This window comes from Papio anubis, chromosome 8, assembly GCF_008728515.1.
Source record: "Papio anubis isolate 15944 chromosome 8, Panubis1.0, whole genome shotgun sequence".
NCBI classification, from domain to species: domain Eukaryota; kingdom Metazoa; phylum Chordata; class Mammalia; order Primates; family Cercopithecidae; genus Papio; species Papio anubis.
In genome coordinates this window covers 55559017-55583333 of record NC_044983.1, presented here as the reverse complement: position 1 = coordinate 55583333, position 24317 = coordinate 55559017, and the positions used below count along the sequence as shown (strand labels likewise).

At 36.4% G+C, this 24317-nt stretch overlaps 1 long non-coding RNA gene and 1 pseudogene across 3 annotated transcripts; one reads left to right on the top strand and one right to left on the bottom strand.

The window, feature by feature from the left end:
- Window positions 1–1021: 1021 nt before the first annotated feature.
- On the bottom strand, window positions 1022–1939 carry LOC101009328 (annotated as a pseudogene). Its single transcript, XR_650652.3, has one exon. The product of XR_650652.3 is annotated as a 60S ribosomal protein L6 pseudogene (transcript).
- Window positions 1940–8493: 6554 nt separating this feature from the next.
- Window positions 8494–22322, top strand: LOC103886829. Of its 2 annotated transcripts, XR_004185823.1 has the most exons (5): window positions 8494–9747; window positions 9838–9920; window positions 12634–12677; window positions 13684–19017; window positions 20122–22322. It is a non-coding gene; the product is annotated as an uncharacterized LOC103886829 (long non-coding RNA). The 2 variants fall into 2 exon arrangements; XR_004185822.1 differs by having other exon boundaries at window positions 13684–22322.
- Window positions 22323–24317: the final 1995 nt, after the last annotated feature.

Here is a 24317-nt window from a genome sequence, read left to right as displayed (position 1 = left end):
GGGATCTGCCCCCATGACCCAAATACCTTGCACTAGGTCCCACCTAGAACATTGGGGATTACATTTCCACATGAGATTTAGATAAAACAAATATCTAGACTACATCAAATTCAAAAGGAAAAATTACTTTCTAGTGATTTAACCTGATCAAAAGACAGTTCTTGAGCTCCCACAGAAGATTTTCCGTGCTCAGTTGACTTCCAAAACAAGCTGAAGACATTGCTTCCCTAGTTGTGGATGCCATATCTTATACATTCATCTTCCAGAACGAATCCACCAGATACTGTTGGTGACAGGAATGAAAATATGTTCAGGTTCTTCTGCATCCTGTAGATGATGACATACCAGCAATTCGATTGATGAGTTAATGTAGTCAGGGTTTGGAACACAGCTGCAAAAGAATGCCAGGTCTGTGCCTGACCTTTTGCAAAAGCAGTAAATGATAAGAGTAAGAGAGGTTTGAAAGAAGGTCCATGGTGGAAGATCAGAGGGAGAATAGGACAGATTGATAACATCTTCAACAAACTTCCAATAGGTTATCCACAAAGAAGAAGGCTTAAAAAAAAAAGAGTGTCAAGGAGTCCTTTTAAATTTTCTCTTCAAGAGAGAGGCTTTTAAAGAAAAGGTGGTGGGGTTAGATGAAAGTAAGTTTTCTCCATCTGTGATTTTGGGAAAATAGCAGTCTACCTCATGTTACCTTCTGCTTTAGGAGTTTGGGGATTGGCTCTGGAAATCATTACTTTAAGGTCACCTGTAGGAATTGTTTTCCCATTGTCCCAGTATAGTGTGATATGATAAGAGTAAGAGACTGAAAGAAGGTCCATGGTGGAAGATCAGAGGGAGAATAGGACAGGTTGATAGGACAGATTTCCAATTGTCCCAGTATAGTTTGGCATGGCTCACATCAGTCTAGGAGCATTTGTCTTTTATTTTTATGGGGGTGTAGTTGGTTAGCAGTTCATAAGGGCCTTCCCGGATAGGTGACAGCATGGGTTTTTTTCTAAAAACTTTTTTTTTTTTTGTACTTAGCTATTTAATGAGGTTCTTAAGACATTTAGAACACCAATTTGTGAGGATAAATTCCATTCGTCAGGGCAAACACAGATCGCAGGTAGCCCTGGAGCTGAGGAACAGCTTTGATTTTTGGTAGAATCTGTGAGTCCACAGCTTTCTGATCAATCTTGCGCTGCTCTGTAATCTCGTATTTCTCTTTTTCTGTGTCAAAGATCTCACCTTCCTGGTGTCTGGGCTTCCGCAGCTTCTTCTTCTTGAAGTAAGCATCAGTAAGATGTTTTGGGATTTTCACATTGCTGATATCGATTTTGGTTGAGGTGGCAATGACAAATTTCTGGTGTGTTCTTCATAGAGGAACTCGATTGAGGACCAGAGGTCCAGTCACAAGTAACAAGCCACTAGCCAGCTGCTTCAGGAAAACCACCCTCTTGCCCCTGTGGCATCCAGTGAGGATGATCAGAATGGTCCCAGGGGTAATGCTGGCTCGCAGTTTTCTCACGTGCTGACTGAAGGGTTTTTTGCCGTGGCTCAACAGCTTTCGAGGTACATCTTCAGTAGGATAATATCTAGGCATTTTGCGAAGTTTAACCACCCGGGTACCGCCGTTCTTGTCACCACCAACTGGTTTTGTTGTAAGAGTTGCAAGAACCTTCTCCTTCTTTTTCTTTTCAACCTTGGATTTAGCGGCTGAGTACTTCCTCTTGTACATGGCCTTTCTGGAATACATGGCAGATCGGGAATACCTGCCAATTCCTCTGACAAGGACAGGGTTGCGGCTGCAATGGGGCTTCCCCTTCTTGGGCTTCTTAGCCTTGAGGTTACCCTTTTTCACCTTGCCACCAGCATCAGCCTTCTTGACTTCGGGTTTCTTCTCTTTAGTATCTGGCTTCTTAACTTTTTCACCCGCCATCTTGCAAGATGGGAAAGAGAACTCTAAAAACTTTCATGTACACACAATCTTTTGGTCAAAAAGGATGGTGAGGCTTGTCTGATTGTGGAGGTCATGCTTTTTCTACCTGTTGATATGCCCCAAGTATACTAGTTAGTCCCTGTACACAGCTAGTCGTGAATCAGATTGCTCACTGAAATACCCATAGTGTTCCTTCAACCCAGGAATGGAAGGTTTGGAGGTCTCAGTATGTATGGAGTGACCAAACACTATTTCAAAATGGATTAATTCATGTCTCCTATTTGGAGCATTCCAGATTTTATAAGGACCAGAGATAATGCTTCTCACCATGTAAGTCTAGTACCTTGATAAGACTTTTCCCAAAGTTCTTTTTATATTAGATATAGATTTCTATATTTCACTTGCCCTGAGGATTGGGGATGTTATGGGGTATTGAAATGTTAATGAGTACTCTAGATTTTTTGCAAGCAAGTGGTTTATTTCTGCTATAAAATGAGTCCTTTGGTCTGACTCAATCCATAAAGGGATGTCAAAATGCAAAATAATCTCAGGTACTTATTTCTTTACCACTATTGTAGCATCAGCTACTGAATGCTAATTGGGTAGCACTCAGTCCATCCACTAAACATGCAGGCAATAACCAAACAGTGGGAAAATACTAAAAGTGGAGGTAAATCTACCAAATCTATATGGAATACCACAAGCGACAGTGTGGACTTTGGAGGGCTGTCTCAAGTAAGTTAGTTTCCTTCAGAAATTAGGTGGAATTTACAAACAATGTTCTGGAAAATAATTTGGTCATAAATATTGTAGATCCCAGAGCAGTACCAGTTATCTTTTGGTTCCTTGATTATCCCTTCTCTGCCTATATGTCCCATTTGATGGAAAATAAGTGCAAGCCAAATGTTAAAAGGAAGCCAATTTTGCCCAGTGTACAATCCATCTAATAATTTTTGGCACTCCTTTGTATCTATTTTTTTTTTTTTTCAGATTGTGGGGCTTTAATCTGATGACCAATAACATCAGTGAGGAATAAAGACAGATTAATAAATTGGGTGAGAAAAGATGGGAGGTGGTCGGTTTTGGCCACATAGTTAGCAGTACTGTCTGCCCTATCACTTTCTAGGCATATAGTAACAGTTTTCTTAGCGTGGGCCAGGCAATGAACAATAGCAATCTTAGTAGGAAGGTGAATAGCCTGCAATAGTGCATTAATTATGTGCCCATTGGAAATAGGGATCTCAGCAGAAGTTAACAACCCATGGGATTTCCAAACTGTGCCAACTAATTGGCAGACTTCAAAGGCATATTTGGAGTCAGTATAAATAGTGGCAGTTTTCCTTTTGCCAAAGTGCAAGCTCTAGTGAGAACCACAATCTTAGCAGCTTGTGCTGACATTATCGGGGGCAGAGAACGTGCCTCAAGAGTTTCATGTGGAGAAACTATATCAAGGCCAGTTATTATGTTTGCCTTTAAATTTCATTTGCAAGAGTTGTCATAAAGAAGTGTCTGGGTTGTTTAAAGAGATGTCTGTGAGATCCTCTCATGGCTTCAAAGCCATTTCTATAGCTTCAAGGCAATCTTATGGAATGAAGTGAAGGTCTTCATCAGCAGAGAGAAGTAGGAGGGTAGCTGGATTTTAAGCGTCACAATGGTGTAGTGCCAGCTACTCAGGAGAGTAAAAGGAGGGAGGATTGCTTGAGGCCAAGAGTTTGAAGCTGCAGCGAGCTATGATCACAACAATGCACTCCTGCCTGTGGGACAGAGTGAGACCTCATCTCTAAAAAGTAAATAAAAATAAAATAAAATAAAATAAAATAAAATATATCACAATAATGTAAGATTACGGAGAGATTGATTAACATGGCTTGCTCATAGGTGTTCCACTATCACATAAAGAGGTGTTACATCTTACAAACTTGCAAGATAATGGACACAGCATAGGGAACATGAGATGAATAGGAGAACCTAAGGTAACAGTGCTGGCTTTGTCAACCAGGGCAACTGCTGCTGCTACTGCATGCAGGCATGGGACATGTCTTCTGCTACAGGGTCCAATTGGTGTGAAAAATATGCTACAGGACAGATCTGAGAATCAAAAGCCTACCCTAGAAGAGCAATCTCATTATTTTCATGGCAAAAGCTTTATCAAACTTAGGTAAACTGAGAGCAGGGTATGTAAACAATGCTAATTTTCAGGCTTTAAAGAAGTTTAATGCATCTGAGGGCCAGGGAATGGGCTCTGGAATGATACCTGGGGGAAGAGCACATAATGATTAAACAGGAACAGCAAAATTAGAACCCATTGACTGCTATAGCCAGATACTTCTAAGCATATGTTTCATTACTTTGGGAGGAGAGATGCACAAAACTATTTTGGGTTCAGCTTTTTAGTGCCTCATCCTAAGTAGGTAACAATTGTCTGCACCCATTGAAGTTTAGATCTGGATGTTTTATGGCATTGTTCAGCTGGCGTTTTTAGGAGAATGGAGTCAATAAGGATACCCCGTTAGTCTCGTTGGAGAGCAAAAAATGATCAACCTACTGAAAAAGGATAGATCTTTGGATAAAGGATATAAAGTCTAAATTGACTTTAAGGATTTGAGAAAATACTCACAATATCCCTAAGGTATGTGAGTCCATTTTAATTATCTCCTTGGTTTACTGTAAACCAAGCTGCATCAGCAGGAATTGAGGTGAGGGTGGGAAAAGAATTAGGCACAGAAGGAGATTGTGGCTCTTAGATCTTGTACAAATTGATAGATTTGACTGCTGTATGAATCAATTTTTTTTCTTTCTTTCTTGCCTGGTAAAATTGGGTGGGGTGTTACATGGAGAGGTAGTAAACATAAGCACTCACTACTGTAAAAAGCAGCCTATTATAGATTCAATTCCTTACTCTGCATCTCCCGAAAGGAGGTACTAGGCTCCTGAAGGAAAAGATTTGTTCCTTTCCAGTAAATGTGTTTAGGCTTGCACCCAGTAGCAGTCCAACTTCATTTGTATGTGAAACCCACAGACTAGCTAGGACATCTTGTAATGTTGTATTCTCAGAGGAATTTAGATTAAGATGTGTCTCCATTAGGAAAAGTAAAGTTTGAAGTTTGGTCTGAGAACAGATAAATAAAAACACCTTCCTTATTACATTACAGGATGCCGTTACATTTACATAACAAGTATCTACCTAAAAGGTTTGCTGGTGAAGAGTAAGATACTAGAAAGGTATGGTGGTGTTAAGACAGCCTAAGGATATTGAGGTGGCCTTAGATATAGGCAATAAAATAGGTTACCCAGAGACTCCAACAGCATTAATAGAATCAGAAGTGACAGGCAGAGATATTTCCTCTTGATCAAATAGTAGAGAAAGTTGACCAGTATCAACTTAAAAACCCAGTTCCAAATCCTCTAAGTTTAATGGTGGGCTCTGGGGTGTGACTGAAGATCAGCTGACCCCCTCAATCAATGGAGTATTGTCCTACAGGAGGGAAAAAATGAACTTTCTCAGCATGCTGAGTTTTAAGGAGGGTTTTTTTTTTTTCTAGTTTTCCTTTCCTTTAAGTGTAGGACAATGATTTTTCCAGTGCCCTGATTTTCTATCACATTCGCAAACATAAGGTGGAGTGTTCTATAATTGACGTGAAAAATGGGAACACTTTGTTCTTTTTACCGAGGCCTGCTTTTGTCTTTGTAGAGACTTAACCTGCAAAGCAAAAACCATATATTTTAACTCTTTTTGTTCTCATGTTTTCCTGCAAGTCATTTTCAAAGAACTGTGTAGTTGCTTTCATTATAACACTTAGAGGCTGACCAGCCCAGCCAATTACACTGTTCTGGAGTTGCCTTTTTTAAATCAGGAAGTAGATTTCTGACCAAGGTTGTGAAGAGTTCTATGCTCTGATGCTTCAGGATTTAATGCAGTATGCTTCTGAAAAGCTTGTGTAAATCACTCAACAAAAGATTTAGGGTGCTCTCCCTCCTTCTGGGTGTATAATTCAACCTTAGACCAATTTACCTTAAGAACTGGCCCCTGATATTGCCCCTATTAGAACCTGAATATTAGCATTAAGCTGAGCCATTTCTGGGTCATCTGTAGGGGGACCAGGAAGAGGTTCTGGCCACCTGTTCCCTCTGTGGGTAGAGTTTTCTCGTGGAGGCCTCCTGGCCTGTCTAATAACAGCATTATAATCACAGATAGAAAGTACACCTCTTAGTAGCCAGTCACCGTTCCCATGAGTAGGATTGTGACTGGCTGCTAACCTCCCCAACTGTTCCCTAAACTTAGCAGAATCTTCTGAAAGTGGGAATAAAAGGGATTTATAAATTCGTAAGATCTGCTACTGTGCAGGCGATGTGAGTTTTTGTGGGGAGGATCCTGGATACATGATTGAGGGCACTGTGTAGGGAGGTCTGGAGCTGATGGAATTTGTTCCCACAGCCCCAGGAAGTAAGAGATATCAGAAGGCACAGGGAACCAAGACCGACCGCACTCTCCCTGACTCTCTGAAGGGCTGAGTTCTTATCTGTCAGCTTTTACACACCAACTTATGTGCCATAGACCTTTAGATCAGGACTGAGTGCTTTCCGTAAACCTCACAAAGATGGCAGCTGGTTCTCTAAATGATTTTCTGAAGAAATGGGATGTGCAGTAGTTTTAGGGGTTGTTAAGGAAGTTTATTGAGGAACTGGGGCTGGATTTTGGAAAGGGGATTAGACTAGGAGCTCAGAAATCCAAAAGATCTCTGGAGGATCAGAGTTGAGGAAAAGGAAGATATCAGTGAGAGGAGGACTTAAACCAGGGTGAGGGTGGATTTTAACTTGCTCTAGGTCAGATTTCTGCTCTTTAATTCTGTCAAAAGAATAGCTAAGGCTAGGCATGATACTATTATGTGTCTTTTAATTTGATTTTACTGTACAAATAAGTCAACTGCTTAGAATAAGAGCTCTCTAAGATATTTTTTTGAAAGATTGAAGCCTTTCTAAGTCAAAAACATTCTATCATCTTACCATTGATGATTAAAAAATTCTAATGGTGTACTTATTCCAATAGTGACTCAATCCATTAAACCTATTCAGGGAAGACCAGGATAGTTTTAAACCATATAATCAAGAGGCATTCCTGGAGAGGACATAGAGGAGGAAGCCCCTGTGATATCCAAAATGTTACTCCCAGAAATAGGCTAAGAAAGCAAAATGCCTCTTGTTTCCACAGTGGAGTATATGCAGTGTCTTCAGTATCCCACAAATTTCTGAGATGCCACCAGTACAGACTTCCTGACAAGGAGTAGGCCTTCCTGGGACTGTACTTTTCCTGCACTAACCAGATAACAAAGATTGGGACAACAAAAGCTTCTTATGGACAGGACTTCTTGTTAAGACTGGCAAATATCCAGGTTACTGGCAATGAAGTCATACGGGTCTGCAGCAATGTCAATTCCCTTCCTCAGAAGAAAGAATTTGACTGAGGGGTATAAGACAGAAAAAAGAGACCAAGACAAGTTTCAGAGCAGGAGTGGAAGTTTATTAAAAAGCCTTGGAGAAGGAAAGTACACTTGGAAGAAATCCAAGCAGGCAACTTGAAGGACAAGTGTCCTGTTTAACCTTGATCCTAGAACTTCAGGCCCATTTCCAGAGTCTTGCACCCCTTTCCCTTCATTCTTCCCTAAGGGTGAGCTGCCTGCATGTGTGATGTGCTGCTTACACTTAGGAGGCGAGCAAGCGCAGTGTGTTTAGCAAGTTGTACGCATGCCCACCTGAGGCCTTCTTCTCTTTTCCAATGGAATGCCCCCTGAAAATGATACTCTGCCATTTTGCCTCTTAATGAACATGCTCAAGACTGCCCGCTCAATTCCTGAGATTTTACTGGAAGCTGGTTACCAATTTCAAGTGTTATTATCTATTTGAGAAATTGCCTCTCCCTGGCACCGGCAACCAATGATCATTTTTAGAGAGGAAATGTGATAATTTCTGAACCATCACCTGATGGTCGCCTGACATTCCTGGTGGAGACTGGAGCCCTCTCCTGCCTGGCTCATGCCTGACTACCTACCTACTATAACAAGAGAACTTTTTCTGAGTGCTTGTCATATTCAGGCAGAGAGTATGCTGCTTAATATTTTAGGTGTCTTGAGTGTCCAATCTTTTCAGACTGGCCACCTGACATTCCTGGAAAATAATGCCCCCTAGGCCGGGCGCGGTGGCTCAAGCCTGTAATCCCAGCACTTTGGGAGGCCGAGATGGGCGGATCACGAGGTCAGGAGATCGAGACCATGCTGGCTAACACGGTGAAACCCCGTCTCTACTAAAAAAAATACAAAAAATTAGCTGGGCGAGGTGGCGGGCGCCTGTGGTCCCAGCTACTTGGGAGGCTGAGGCGGGAGAATGGCGTGAACCCAGGAGGCGGAGCTTGCAGTGAGCTGAGATCTGGCCACTGCACTCCAGCCTGGGCGACAGAACGAGACTCCGTCTCCGAAAGAGGTGATAAAAAAAAAAAAAAAAAAAAATAATGCCCCCTAAATCACAGGGGCCAAGAGAGAGTACTCCCACTTGGTCACAAGCCAAGCTCTCAAGGACATAAAACAAGACAAAAGGGAAACCTTATCCATTTTTAATTTCAGGGGCCCACAGCAGTTTGTCTAAACTAACACCACTCTGACAAGAACCCTAAAACTCACCAGTCTGTGAGCACCAGCTCAAACAATGGGTTTATAGGAGCTTTAGACCCATGTTCTATCTTGTAGTACAACCAATAACACATGACACAAGAAGACAGGGGACAAAGGAGAAAGAAAGACTAGTTCTGGGAGGAAAATGAATCAGACAATATGAATATTCATACCAAAAAGTACACCAGAGTTGCTACATTCAAGACTAGCCATACAAATGCTTTTCTCCCATTAATCTTAAATTTAGAAAGGATAAAGAGATAAGTAATAATTTTTACTGCTCCCTAGGCTGAATTCCATAGATAGACATCCGGGGGTCTGACTGGTAAATTCTTATTCTTTTTGATGCTTTTCAGGTCCTGGGTTCCCTTGACTGTGGCTTCCAGAAGACAAGGGTGATTCCAGTTTATCCTGCTTACAGTGCCAGAACTGTAGGGGCACAGAGAGAGAGCATCCCTTCACCCTGTGAAATTTCACTGAAAATGTACTGACAATGGATAGATTAATGGAGAGAAACGCATACAAATTAATTTTAATATGCATGATGGGAAATCATAGGAGAGTGATTACTCAATAATTCAATGGTGTACAGATAGATGCTTATACTTTTCTTCATAGGAGAAGGAGGAGAGGGAAAATGGAAGGGGTAGTAAAGTAATTATTAGGGAAAATGAATGCACCCAGGAGATAGAAATTAACTTATAAATGATGCTCTTTGGAATCTGAATAAGCCCAAGAGACAAATATGATCTTGTGAATAAGTCCATCCAGATGTGGTGGTATTCCTCCCTCTTCTTTTCCGTGATAGCAACATTTCAGGGAGGAAATGAAAGGCAATGGTGTTCTCTTTGGTGGATCTAGTTTTAAGGTAGATTAGGGAATATCAAAGAAAAGCCTCTTAGAGCATCTGCTGATCTTCGCGGGCCTTTAATTTAAAATAATCAGCGTATCAGGGTGACATATTTTGTGGTGAAATTATCTGGGTTTCTTAATCATTTTCTGTTTTCTTCTTCACAGAACCTATTCCATACAGCTCTTGTGATTGTTGGTAGTTTGACTCCATCCTTTATAGTTTGGGTTATTGGAAATTCCTGACCATTTCTTTAGTTTGGTTTAAAATGTCATCCAAGGACATTTAATTTGCTACACATTACCTTTCAGGTGTGTGTGTGTATGTGTGTGCTTGTGTGTGTGTGTTTAAATTCACAAGACCCAATAATTATGCTCCCACAACATTTACTGTCTTTCCAGAATCCTGTCTGATCTCCCCCTCCCCCACCATTTTTCTGATTGGTTATTGATATCACCGTAAAATAGGAAAAACCAAATACTTGGTAAGTTCACACTATAAAATCACCAAAAGATGCATCTATCCTTTCATACTGATCTCCCTACTTTGGTGAAACTGTTTTTACTCTAACTTTGGGTGTGATTCTGTGCATTGCACACTTACCATATGCACAGACACATGTGTACAACACAGGTACTCTCAGACACGTGCAAATTGTTAAAAGATAAATCAAAGCACATTAACATATTAGAGACTTTATTTGAGCAGATAGTGATTCATGAATCAAACTGCTTGAGATGCAAGTGGTTGAGGCCTCCACTGTGGAGTACAACAGAAGAGTTTTATAGGGCACACACGTAAGGTAAAGAAAACATGTGATTGGTTGAAGTGAAGCAGTAGCCTTACTTGGATCATTCCAGTGGGAAGTCCCTGGTTAGATGTTAGTTGGCAGTTTCTGATTGGCTAAGCTTAGGTTTTGTTTTACCATTTACATTGAGTTGAGTTTCTGTTTGCTCGTATAGGAACCCACAGCACTGGAGCCACTTCAGGCTAATGCCCTACCAGTGAATTATTTTAACACATAAACACAACCATTCAGGCACACATGCTCATATACACATACATATATAGCTACATTTACATACATAAACACACACATATATAAATTTATACATACACACACACATATACAAAAGGAGAATGCATATACATGTTATAAAGTGCTTCCTAAGTTAATTCATAAAACCACAAATCAAGTATATGTTTTTCTGTGAAATCTTTGTCTTTTATTGCCTACAAAAGTCCATACAAAGGAATGACTTACATTAAACATATATTAGTAGAATAAATGCAAGAATAAATAGTTCACATTTTAAAAAAGCTAATGATGTCACTAAAACCTACTTCTCATGTGTGTTGATCAAATTCAAATAGAGAATTTCAAAGCGTATATATCACTCCCTATACTATAGCGAAATCCATCATCTAACCTCTTAGATTCTTTGGATCATCAGATATTCCAACTATTTTCCTTTTAAACTAAACAAAATGCAAAGAAAGATAAAATATTGCTTCCCAGGACTTTGAACTGAATTTTGACATGGAATATACAGAGAGATTTAATCAATGATATAGTTGGGAATTTAAATTCACTATTGTTCCTTAATTTGCATGATAAACAAATACCTTTGTGAATTCTCCCTGGAAAGGTAATCACATACTTTGTTTAAATAGACTGGCATCTTTAGCTTAATTTAACTTAAAAAAGAAACATTTATGGTCACATTAAATCTGTTCCACAGTTTTATTTCATTGATTTAAGGTTCTCTTTAAAATGGACATAAACTGCCCACACTAGTAATTACCCTAATTTTTAACAATGCAATCGCAATTCCATCATTAAAAAGGGATGCAAAGCTTCAGTCCATTAGCAGTTGTTTATAATAGCACATCTCAATTGATTAAACTGCAGATTCTTTTTTTGTAGGTCTTGTTTTATAAATTGAGCCTAGTCAAGTAAACATAGCATTTGGTAATGGTCTTCATAGCAACTGTCAAAATGACTTATTGTTTTTCCAGTCCTGAATTCCTTTAGAATTAATAATACCTTTGTGCCCCTTATAACACTTATTATTGATGCCATGAAGTTCTCTATATTTAATGAGTAGATGTTTCATTATGGTACAAAGTTCTGTTGACAGATAGAAAATTTTTCTAATCTTTTTCTCTTTGCCTCTTGATTGAAGGATTGTAAATATGCTATTAACAATTGAAGTAGAAGTAAAAGAAAAAAATATCATCTGTCAAGATTTCTGTTGGAAGACACAGGATGCTTTAAGCTAACAACAGCATGACAAAAGACAAAAGCATCCTTTCCAATGAAGCTGAAAGTTGCAAAATGTTTAAACATTTGATTTGCTTTTTCTTCTTGAAATAATTGTAATAATTGTCTCCTGTGAAACAGAAATTAATGAAATGACACATTCCATGTTACAAAGCTAAGGTTAAGTCTTATATAGACCCTGCTTATGATTTCTATACATAATTGCTTCCCAGTATTTATTTCTCAATAATAATGGAGTCACTAGCTTCTAAGAATGTAAGAAAATAGAAAATACACCTATAGAAGTTTCAAATTTATAGACGTGATATTGTCATAATAACAGTATAATGCTAGGAATTCTTAGTCAAGACTGGCTAGAATATTTATTACTCCTTTCTGTTTACCATTTTAATCTCAGAAGCAGCAGAAGCATTATCATGTTTTGTTATCTTAAGTTATACTCTTCAATTTTCTATTACCTAATTTTTGATCTCATGATTTTTGATAAATATCTATCTTTTATTTCATAAGACCTACACTTTTTCAACAGATTGTCAGATACAAAACAGTTTGTATCACCCATGAGTGTATGTGAGGTTGTTCCCTATTCCCAGAGGAAAATGTTCAAATATTTTGAAATGTGCAAAAATATCATACAAATTTGACAATGAGAAATGCAACTAATTCCAGTTTTAAATAGTATTTCATTACAGTTTTAAATTTTATATTGTAAGTGTGTATTATATAAAATAAATATGTATCTATATCAACATTATTTATTCTATATACTATTTGAAGTCTTTCAATGAAGTAAATAACTTCTCTCACCTGTTTCCTCTGTTTGTGGTGTAGAAAAGGAATAATATCTCTGTAACAAAAACAGATTAATAAGAGAAAACATACACATTTATTTAATATGTTTTATGTGTCACAGGAGCCTTCACAAACAAATGAAAACCTGAAGAAACAGTTAACCCGGTATGTTTTTAGACTAGAGTTGATGAAGACTGGAAAGGATAGGATGAAAGGGTATTAGCTAGGTATAAACTGGGGGAAGCTTGGTAGGACCTGTTCATTCAACTTCCTCTCAGAGTCTCTCTGTTTTGAAGATAGTCTCCTTTCCTCTGAGTCTATGGAGGGCACCTCTCACATAAAGCATCTATGGCCTTGTCCAGGGCACAGTCAGAGAGTCCTTTATTTATCTGCTATTTCTCAAATTTGTTCAGCTTAAAATATTTCATATGCTGAGATGACATATTTTAGGGTAGAATGTTCTGAACCCTGTCAATGGTTTATGAAGAAAATGTTTAATTTTGATTGGCTTATGTTTGTATTTCCCCTATTAAAAAGTAAATTCTTCTTTATTTTGAAGAGACAAGAAAATTCTACATTTCTTCTCTTAAATTTATAGCCCTGTCAATTCTAAGTATCTGATAGAGTTGGGAGTTTTATTTGCATATGCTGTGAGGGAGGGATCCAATTTTACTTTTCTTTACATAGTGAACCACTTTCCTCTGCAACTGTTGTTAAATAACCCATTATCCTGTTAAAGCAAATTAAATATAACCAGAAAAGGACTCCTTACTTTTATGTTTGAGTACTTGTGGAGAAATTGCAACCAAATTTAATAGGTAGACAAGATTGACAACCTAATTTGGGAACATAACCCTCTAACAGTGACTGGGTCTTGGCCAATGCCAGCAGCCATACTTCAACAACTCATAGACTGTCGAGTGTTCAAATTGTGCTCAAATAAGGCAAACACTGAGCTGTAACCAGTCCACTTGTTTCTGTACCTCACTTTGGATCTCTGTATGTCATTTCTTTCTTTTTTTTTTTGGTCTATAAATCTGCTTCTACCACATGGCTGTGCTGGAGTCTCTCTAAATCTGCTGTGATTCTGGGGGCTGGCTGATTCACAAACCATTCATTGCTCAGTTAAGCTCCAATAAAATTAACTCGGCTGAAGTTTTTCCTTTAACAGATGATGTTCGAAGTGGGATCTGAAGTAGACCTAATGACCCCCAGGAGATCTGAGTGAAAAAGAAAGGTACCCGCTGCACCCTCTTGTGTCCTTTTATTTCCCAGAGCAACTGACACTCATGGTAAGTTTTCTCTTGGATTTCAGAGCTCCATAGATTTGTGTTTCTGAGTTTCTTTGAGCAAGTTTCTGTTCCAAACTGGGTTTGGAAGTCACTACAGAAACTGGACTGGGTCCAGGATGGGATTTGATCTGGTAATTAACTAGCTTGGATCCAGTGAGAGGCCTCTTACATCTGACTGGGTCAGAAAGAAACTGGTAGTAAATGGTGATATTGCAAATGTTGTAAAATTTGACTTCTGGAAATTCACAGGGATTTTTGTGTTCTACCCGTTTGTTTCATTTTTCTTGCACTTTGGTAGGAAAAATCATTGGCTAAGTTCATCAGGGGAACCTGAAATTGAAGCCAATATCTTAGTAAAAATGAGATCCTTAGTTTCTGAAAAACTGAGTTCTCTATGGCTTATACATTAGGCCCCAGAGGCCGCAAGTTCTTACAGAAATGATGAAATCTCACTGAAGATAACTTAGAATGGAATGTTCCAAATGAACAACACACTGAAGTGGATTAAACAACAACTGTAAGAGAACTCCATCTTGTTTTATGTCCTTGGGAGCTTGACCTTGTAACCATGTGGCAGTACTTTCTCTTGGACTCCACTTTCCAGAGAAAAGAAATTTTAGGGTTCATGTCATAGTTAGCTCTAAAAATTATCTTGAGAGTTAAAAGCCTTTGCAAGTTCAGAATTGACTACTCTAGACTCCTTCTGGGAAGGGCAATGGAGACTGCCAAGTGCTGTAGTTCAGGAGCTAAGGTTTTGTCCTTTCACAGTGGTGGCCCAGGGTTGAGTCTCAGCTTAGCGAATGAGTCCTTTCTGGTTTGATATCTATGTGACTTTTACCATTTGTTGATTCTCTTCCCCTCCACCAGCCGTCTTGAACTTTCCTTTGTCTGAGCACCTGGGAGGTTATCTTTGGTAAAGTTCAAAAGCCAGAAATATTGGCTGCTTGGTGTGGCTAAAGTCAGGTAACAAAAGGATTTTTAAAATAGCACTATAGTTAAAAGTCAGCTTAATTAGGAGTGGATATCCAAGCTATAGATATATTTAAAAGGCTTTATGGTTTTTTACTTCTTGAATTTGTTTTTCCTGCCAAAAAGATTTTTTTCTTCTCAGTTGACTGAATTATTTTTCTCCATTTTGTCTTGCCACTCAATGCACACATGAGAGGCCCTAAGATAACTTTAGATATCCTGGGATTTCTTGGAAAAACAGAGAAGGCACCACTAACCCATTTTCAAAAAACAAACAAACAAAAACAAGACCACACAAACATACACACACACACACACACACACACACACACACACACACACACACACTGTTTTCCTCATGGAACTCCAAGAATTAAAAGTGGACAGATCCTTTTCAAAATCTGTTTTGCCTTCCAAATGTTACTGCTTGATAGGTTCTAGAAACTGCATGTTTTCCTAGCCATTTCTTCCAAGGACTCCACTCTAAAGTCATAATCCAATTAAGAAACTTAGAAACTGATAAATGAAAAAACTTAGAACTACCAGATCTTCTTCTGTCTGCATAGTTATATATGTATATGTGTTGTGTGTATGATATGAAAGAGTTCTATTTAATTGGCTTAAAGAAAAATAAGTGCTTAAATCAAATATTTTGTCAGAAAAGTAAAAACTATAATGCCTTTTGGTTCATGTGACTAAAATAATCTTTTGGAAATAAACAAGGTTTTAAATATTATTGGTAAAATAGAAATATCTTTAAAAATGTAAACATTTGGTCTAAATTATGCAGTCCAGATATTAGGTTTGCTAAATGTTTTAAGGTTATAAAGTGCTTTGACTGTTAAAAAATTGTCCAATGTACTGGAGACATTAGATTCTAGATAAACCTTCGCTGTGCAAAGAAGTTTATAAGAAAAAGAAATGTTGTATAAAAAAGGATCTTGTATGTTAAATTCTTGTCCTAAAGTAAAATACCTGTTGTTTAAAAAGAGGGTTGTTTAGGACAAGTCAGAAAATCGAAGCATGTTGTACACGGTCTGTGTAAGTCAAGAAAGGATTCCTGAAAGGAAATTTATGTACCAAAATTAAAAGTTGCTAAAAGTTACCATTATAACATACAACTGAGACCACTGAAAATAGATTTACGTGCAAGGTGTGTAAGGAAAGTAAAATATGTTATTAGTAAAAGATTATAAGAAGGCATGGGAATGTAAATTTTTGCCTAGTATAAACAGTTACAGAATTGTTTTAAATTAAGTAAGATAGAGTAAAAATTTGAGCAAGTTGTGGAAGGTTTGTAAAAATTAATCTTGTAAAAGAAATTCTGTGTATGAACATATTGACTAAACTCAAAACGGTATTATTTGGTTTTTCCATAAATTGAACAATGGAATCAAAGCACAACAAGGCTTTCTTAAGGCACTGATCTTCTCTTTAACAAACATTTTTAAAGGGTTATAAAAGGTTTATAAGAATCTCACCTCATGGTCAAACTGGTTAAGCATAATATCGTGTTTTAAACTTTTAACATATTTGATAGGCTTCCCAAAATCAAATTTCAGCTTCAAAATTGTCTTTTTGAACCCCTAAATTTTGTATGCTACAGAAGACACCTGGAGCATCCGAAAGAGAGGTAAACAGGATTATTTAACATGTTTAGTTACATAGGATTGTCAAAAGAGAAATAATGTTTAATTTTCTTCAGGTTATGATTTAGTGAATAATATTAATATATGTTCCAAAATTGTATGGGATTTCTAAAATTCTATTACCTGAATATATGCTATCAGTTATAATTAAAGTTATTATGTTAAGTTATTGTGGACCACAAAAATAACCAGATTTCCTTGTCAATTGTGTCTCTAACTATGACTGTTTAAAGTCATTTCCAGTTAATCACATAATGTTGATGCAGTTTCTGAAAACTTCACAAGCACACAAAATCCTAGAATATAGTATCTTTTAGGAGGCTTATGAAAGGATAGAAAGGACCCTAAAAAAGCACTCTTGAGTATAGGTTTCTAATAACTTTAAATTCATATTATTTGGACTAAGTAAAAATTCCTGAAACTTCAATAAAAAGACTGAGTGGTTTATAAAACTGCTAATCCAAATAGAACAAAAAATTAAGTACCAACACAATACTTTGCCAGATTTTCTTGCTAAATCAGGCAATACTAAAATCGTTTAGATATACAATTTGAATAAACTCCATGGCCTAAGTCAAGTTACCTATGATAACCCATCAGTTATTACTGCTATGCACCTAAATTGGAGAAACAACTGATATTGAAGAAGACATAAGTCCAATGTTAAGCATGGACTCATGAAGAACCAGGACAGCTACCTGGTCCTTCCTAAGTCCTTAAAACTCTTGTTATTAAAGGTTCTGCATTCCATGACTTCTCATAGAAAAGATAAAATAATCCAAATTAAATATATATTGTGTGGTGTGGTGACTTATAAATTGCTAAAATAGTTTATAACCAATGTTAGGTTTGTTAAATCCATATTCCTGGGAAGATGATCAAACCTTCAGGTACATTTGGCTACCTAATGGGCCATTTAAACATTTGTAAAAGAATTTCATTCAATTTTCATTTTCAATGCATGTTTTCTGGTTGTATAAAAACTTTCCCATGCAAAACGGCTGATGCTATGATAGTAGATTATTATGCTACAGTGTATTTTCACCAGGTAAAGAGAACATTTTATGTTTCACTGAGGACAACAACCCCTTCACAATGTAAAACCTGAAGATGGGATCTTCTGAGAACATCAGAGAGAGATTGTCCTTGTAATCCACACTACAGCAAAACATAGGGACTTTGAACATTGGGTTCATAATCTCACAACTGAGAAGGGTCCCTCCACACTCTTGGAACTGTATACCCATTGGAATCACTAAGGTAAAACTATTCAGGGAAATTTATCCCCAGAAGAAGATGGCATCCTTGATGTGAACAGCTTTCCCCAAGATCATGAATTAAGGCTTCTCTACTATCATGAGACTTATCTTTGAATTTTTCCCCCTTGCTTATGCCTGTATGAACAATAGAAGTGAAAAGGGGACTGTTAAGTGCACTTATGGGATATACTTTTGTTTGTGAAGGACTTTGCAGCCAGTCTTATACATGGATAAACTTATACTTTCTTAGATAAAAAATGAAGGTCCAATGCAGATGTTAAACTTTAATGGTACATATGTTGCCTCATAATCAGTCAGAAACAAAACATTGGTTCATTCCTGTTAACCCACATCTTGAGTTAAAAATAACATTGCCAAGAGACCTTCACTCTTCTATAAGGCATCATTTTTCAAGTCCTTTTTCCGTGGCTTGAAGTAAAAGAAGTAATGTTAGAAATGTATCCCTCATGATAGGCCCTGTAACAGATTCCACTGAAAATGCTATGGTTACACAACAGACTTTAAATTCTCTTGTGAAAGTTATGCTAAATAGTAGAACTGGCTAAACAGTTCTACTATCTGTGAAGTATCTGTGCAGCTGCTGGCACTTGTGGCCTATGGAAAAATACATTGGGTATTATTGAGATTTAGTTGCAGGGGATTAACAAAAAGACCACTCAGTTAAGTGAGTAGACTCTTTATCTAGCTCCTTCTTTGATCTATTTGATTTTAGGTGGTTTGGCTTATGGGGACCCTGGGTAGGGAGCATACTCCAAACTCTTGGTATTATCGTCCTGAAAGTCATAATAATAGTCTCCCTGGTGTGCTGTATTCTCTCAAAGATTTTAAATGTTTGCATGCAGCCATCTCTAGAATGTCATATGGTCTTTCTTCAACTGGAATGTCAAAAGGTGAAAGAAATGTGTGACCATGAGGACACCATAACCTATGAATGACATGCTGAGACTGGAAACTCAAAATGATGGAAACTGAGAGTGGAACCAAGGCCCTAAGTTTTGGTCACACTCTTACCTAAGTGAGAACCTGACCAAAAAGGGATATTTTTTTTAAACAAAGTTATGGGAGGCCATTGTTTTGGACTGAGCTCATGCAGTAGGCCCTAACAATCCAAACCAAACCAATATGGAATCACTTGTGCTAAGTGTGACATAATTAAACTAAGACTTTAAGAAAACACATAGAGCCTAGAACAGATAGGTTTTGTTTTTCTCCTGTAAACAGGGTATTCCAGCATAAGGAGGTATCCTCTCCTGAAGTCCTTTTTCCTATCTTTGCAAAACTCACTGTTCTGTTTCACAGTGGGTTTCAAGAACAAGTAAGTACATTTATGATGGTAATAGTGGCATCATTAACTAAAGTTTTCGTTCATCTGTAAAAATTAAGGAAGTGACCAAAAGTGGGGAATCGTTAACGCAAACTAAACATGGCCTGAGAAGGACTCCATACTTTATATTTGAGTCCTAGTGGACAAACTGCAACCTAACCTAATCCATAGACAAGACTGAGAACCTAACTTAGGAGTGTGCCCCTGTAACAGTGCTGGGTCTTGGCCAATCCCAGCAGCCATACTTTAATCACTCATACACTGTCGAGTGTTCAAACTATGTTCAAATAAGGCAAACACTGAGCTGTAACCAATCCAGTTGTTGGTGTACCTCACTTCGTATTTCTGTATGTCATTTCCCTTTTTTAAATCTATAAATCTTCTTCTACCATGTGGCTGTGCTGGAGTCTCTCTGAATCTGCTGTGATTCTGGGGACTACCCAATTCATGAATCATTCATTGCTCAATTATACTCCTTTAAATTAAATTTGACTGAAGTTTTTCTTTTAACAATCCCCAGTGCAAATCTCCTGTAATTTGCAATGCCACCTCCCTTATTTGCTAAGTTTCCATGAATAGATAAGTCTGCATCTGGGCTTTTTCTCCTGTTCTGTGACTACTGGCTTACTTATCTGTCTATAAATTATTTCATTGCTATGATTGATCATAGGCCTATATACCATAGTAGTGTGCTTTACTCTAGTTTACATTTACTTTTTAAAATATTGCCCTAAATAATTGTGGATATTTTTCATATTAAATTTAAAGTTAATATTTTTAAAGTTTCTTCCCAAAATATTGGTATAAATTGACTTGAACTTGATAATTAATTCTGTGAGAGTAGTGGGAATTGATATCTTTTCAATATTAAGTTATCCTGATCAAGAGTATAATGTTTTAACATCATTTATTTACACATTCTTTTATGTTATTAAACAGAATTTCAACATTTTTGTTTTTTCCCTGTTTGGTTGAGATTTAATTTATATCTTCCTTCCTAAATTTTATTTCCACTTATTCTTGGTGTAATTGAGACAAACAATTGAATTTGTAAAGTGATCTTGTATTTGGCCATCTTACTGATTTTTCCTTTAGTTGTGAAAGAGTCAAAAACTATCCAGGACTGAAGAGTGAAAATTGGCTTTGATGGAAAAAGCAAAAAGCAACCCTGCCATTAATCAGGATGGGAAGACAGACACAGATAAAGTCAGCTGCAAATTTAACAACATTGTATCTCCCAAGGTCATGCTGCAGTTGTAAAATGCCATGAAGACACCACTTTGAGTGATTACTGGTTTCTCTCCAATGAAGTCCCAGATCTGCTTTGCTCGTTTCATTAATTATAGCAGATATCCAATTGTTTAGTCACTCTGGTCACAAGACAGCAGCCAATCTCTGGTTAATCCCCGTGTCTTCAATTCCCTCCTTAAAAACAGCAACCAATCTTTTCTTCCTTTCCTTTGACCCTCCTCAGAATCCTTCAGAGGGAACCCAAGCTTAGCAAAAGTTGAATTTCTTCTCCCTCTTGTTTAACAAACATTTCATCTTTCTCTGAATTTATTCCTTGCATGCAAGCAAAAAAATGGATTTTATTAGACCGCAGGCTATTTAGCTTTAACAAATTGTAGTCACTTCTTTGCATTCTGTTGGGGTTCTATGAAGATGCTCGAATATTCTGCAGAATTGTCTCATGCCTCTTAGCAATTTTCTTTCCCAAATGCACTGACCAGTTGGTAAACACTACAATGCTGAACCAAAGCAAAAGTACTGAACATTCTTAGCTAGCTCCCTATCTTAAAAGAACAATGGTAAGAAACCTCATCTAATTTCCTATCTTAAAAGAACTATAGTAAGAAACCTCATTTAATTTCCTATCTTAAAATAATTCATCAAACTCATCTGGCTCTTGTCTTAAAGGAAATAAAATCTCAATGTTTTGTTGTTGTTTTAGTTAAACATAATATTTGGTAAAATTTTTGTGCAGCCAAGCTTTGCTAAGACAAGAAATTACTTTCTCAGTTTTGTCATTCCTATCTTGCCTTTATCATGTATAGTAATTAACAAATGAAATTAATGATTAATTTATCTACTGAAAGTTTTCTGTTATTTTTGAGCAGTTTTTAATGACAAATCATCTCTGATTACCTGGAAAGATCTAAACCATATCATGATGTATTATTTTAAAATATACTTTATGCATCTCATTGTACTTTTAATTTCCATTTCCTTGATGACTAGTGATATTGAGCATTTTTTACAACATGCTTATTGGTCATTTGCATGTCTTCTTTAAAGGGGAATAAAGAGTTCCTTCTACATTCTGAATACACTTTTTTTTGTATATACACAATATATATTTCAGTCTCCCTGTTTCTTGCTTGCCTTTTCATTTTCTTAATAATGAGCAAACATTTTCGATTTTGATACAAATTTATTAATATTTATCTATGGCTTATGGTTTTTGTGTCATATACAATAAATATTAGCCTAACAGATGGTCTAATGACTTCTCTCCTATTTTTAATTATGGAAGATTTATAGTTTTTAGTTTTCCATTTATTTATTTGAAGTTTTTTTGATAGGTAAGGATATACAGTTGTCCCTTGGAATTCATGGGGAAATGGATCCAGGACCTCCCAAAGATACCAAAATTCTAGGAAGCTCAAGTCCCTAATATAAAATTATGTAATATTTATGTGTTACTTTCCCAATAAAGTCTATTTTACACGTTGAGTGAATTTTTGCATTTGATGTGAGGTAGGGGTCAAAGTATATCCTTCCACATACACAAATATTTTTTAACATCTCTCTTTTGTAGGTTTCAGTGTACAGATATTACACATTTTTCTTAAATTTATCTGTGCATGTTTTATGGGTTTTTTTAGCTATTGTAAATTTTATCAGTATTTTATTTCAATGTCAAGTTGTTAGCAGTATATAAAAATATAATTGATTGCTGTCTATTGATCCTGTATCTTGCAAACTTCATAAACTCAGTTAAGATATCAGCTTCTTAAAATAAATTTCTAAAATCTTGCCAATTTTGTGAGTATGCCTATAAATATGGTTTCACGTTTTCCTTTTCAAAATATTTTGCCTTTTCTTTCTTTGTACTACCTTAGTGAAATGGTTAGGACCTCAATTATAATGTTAAGTAGAAGTGGTAAAAGCAGACATCCTTGCTTTATTTATGATTCTATGAAGAAAATTATCAGCCTTAACTGGGTGCGGTGGTTCATGCCTGTAATCCCAGCACTTTGGGAGGCCGAGGAGGGCAGATCACGAGGTTAGGAATTCTAGACCAGCCTGACCAACATGATGAAACCCCATCTTTGCTATAAATACAAAAATTAGCTGGGCGTGGTGGCATGTGCCTGTAATCCCAGCTACTCAGGAGGCTGAGGCAGGAGAATCACTTGAACCTGGGAGGCAGAGGTTGAAGTGAGCCTAGATCACGCCACTGCATTCCAGCCTGGGCAACAGAATGAGACTGTCTCAAAAAAAAAAAAAAAAAAAAAAATTATCAGGCTTTTACCACTAATATAATGTTAATCAATTTTTACAACATCTTTATTAGGTTGAGGAAGTTCCCTTCCATTTCTAGTTTGTTTTGAGGTTTTATTATAACTGTGTACTAGATTTGCTATTTTTCCCCCAAATCTATTGAGATAATAAATTGTTTTTTTCTTCCACTCTATAAATATTGTGGCTAACGTTGACTGATTTTGTAATGTTGAGCCAAATTTACACTCTTGGGATAAACCATATACTCATGAAACATTATAGTATTCATTTACTTTTTATTTTAGATTTACTAAACTTTTGATAATAAATTCAGCTATTTTATAAATATATAAAGGAGAATGATTTGTACTTTTTCTTTTTTCTTTTTTATTCTGATTGTCTGGTTTTGCTATCAGTTGATGCTGGCCTCATAAAATGAATTAGGAAGCATTCTCTCTGTCTATATGTGGGAAGAGTTTAGGTAAAGTTGTTACTATTTCTTACTTTAAATTTTTGGTAGAAATTACCACCGCAGCCATCTGACTTTGAAATTTTTGATAAAACTTTTAAAACTATGACTTCAGATATATTTGAGTCTACTTACATTGTTTATTTTTCTGGAATAAGGATATGAATTTGTGTCTATCGAGATTTGCTCATTTTTACCTAAGTTGCTGATTGTGTTGACATGAAGTAGCTAATTTTATTTATTATAATTTTTAAATCTGTAGAATGTATAGTATCTTCTTTTTCATTCTTAATGTTTTTGAGTCTTCTGTGTGTGTGTTTTTTTTTTCATTGGTGTGGTTAGTTTTATTAGTTGTATTGACTTTCTTTAAAAATCTATTTTTGTTTCAGTGATCTTCTCTATGGTTTCCTGTTTCCTTGATTTTTGTCTTTATTATTTTCTTTTCTCCCATACTTTAGATTACGTTTGCTTTCTGTTTTTACCCTTAGCTTTGTAAAGTGTGACCATCAGTGATTGATTTTAGACAATTACTTTTGAATATAAATATTACATGCTATGAATTTTCCTCAAAGCACTGGCTAAACTGCTTCCCACAAATTTTGAATTATTCCATTTTCTTTATTTCTAAATATTTTATAATTTTACCTTGTGCTTTTTCCTTGACTCATGAGTTATTGAGCTGTTTGAAAATGTAATGCATAATTTCCAAATATTTATAAGTTTTCAAATATCTTTTGTTGTTGATTTCTTGGTGAATATCACAACAGATAGATAGCACAATTTATAATATTTCAATTCCTTAAACTTATTAATACCTGTTTTTTGGCATAGAGTGAAATTTAGCTTTGTGGATATTCTATGTGCACTTGAAAAGAATGGGTATTCTGGTGTCATTGAGTGAAATATTACCTAAATATTAAATAGATAAAGTTAGTGTCATTCAAATTTTCTCTAATGATTGATTTTTTTTTGTTATTGTTCTATCAGTTAGAGATAAGTTTTGAAATTTCTTAATTTAAATGGGAGTTTATTTCTTCTTTTATTTTGATAATATTTTTACTTTCTAGATTTTAAAGTTCTGTTATCAAGCACATACAAATTCAATGTTTTTTGTATTAACTTCTTTGTAATTATTAGATTTTTCTCTTTAGTCATATGTCTTATTCTGAAGTCTACTTTGTTTGATGCTAATATAATCATGCCAGTTTTTTAAAAATTAATATTTATGCGGTATAATTTTTTCTATCATTTTTACTTTTCTCCTATGTGTTCCTTTACATTTAATGCTACTTTCTGGTAGAAAGCATATTTGGAGTAT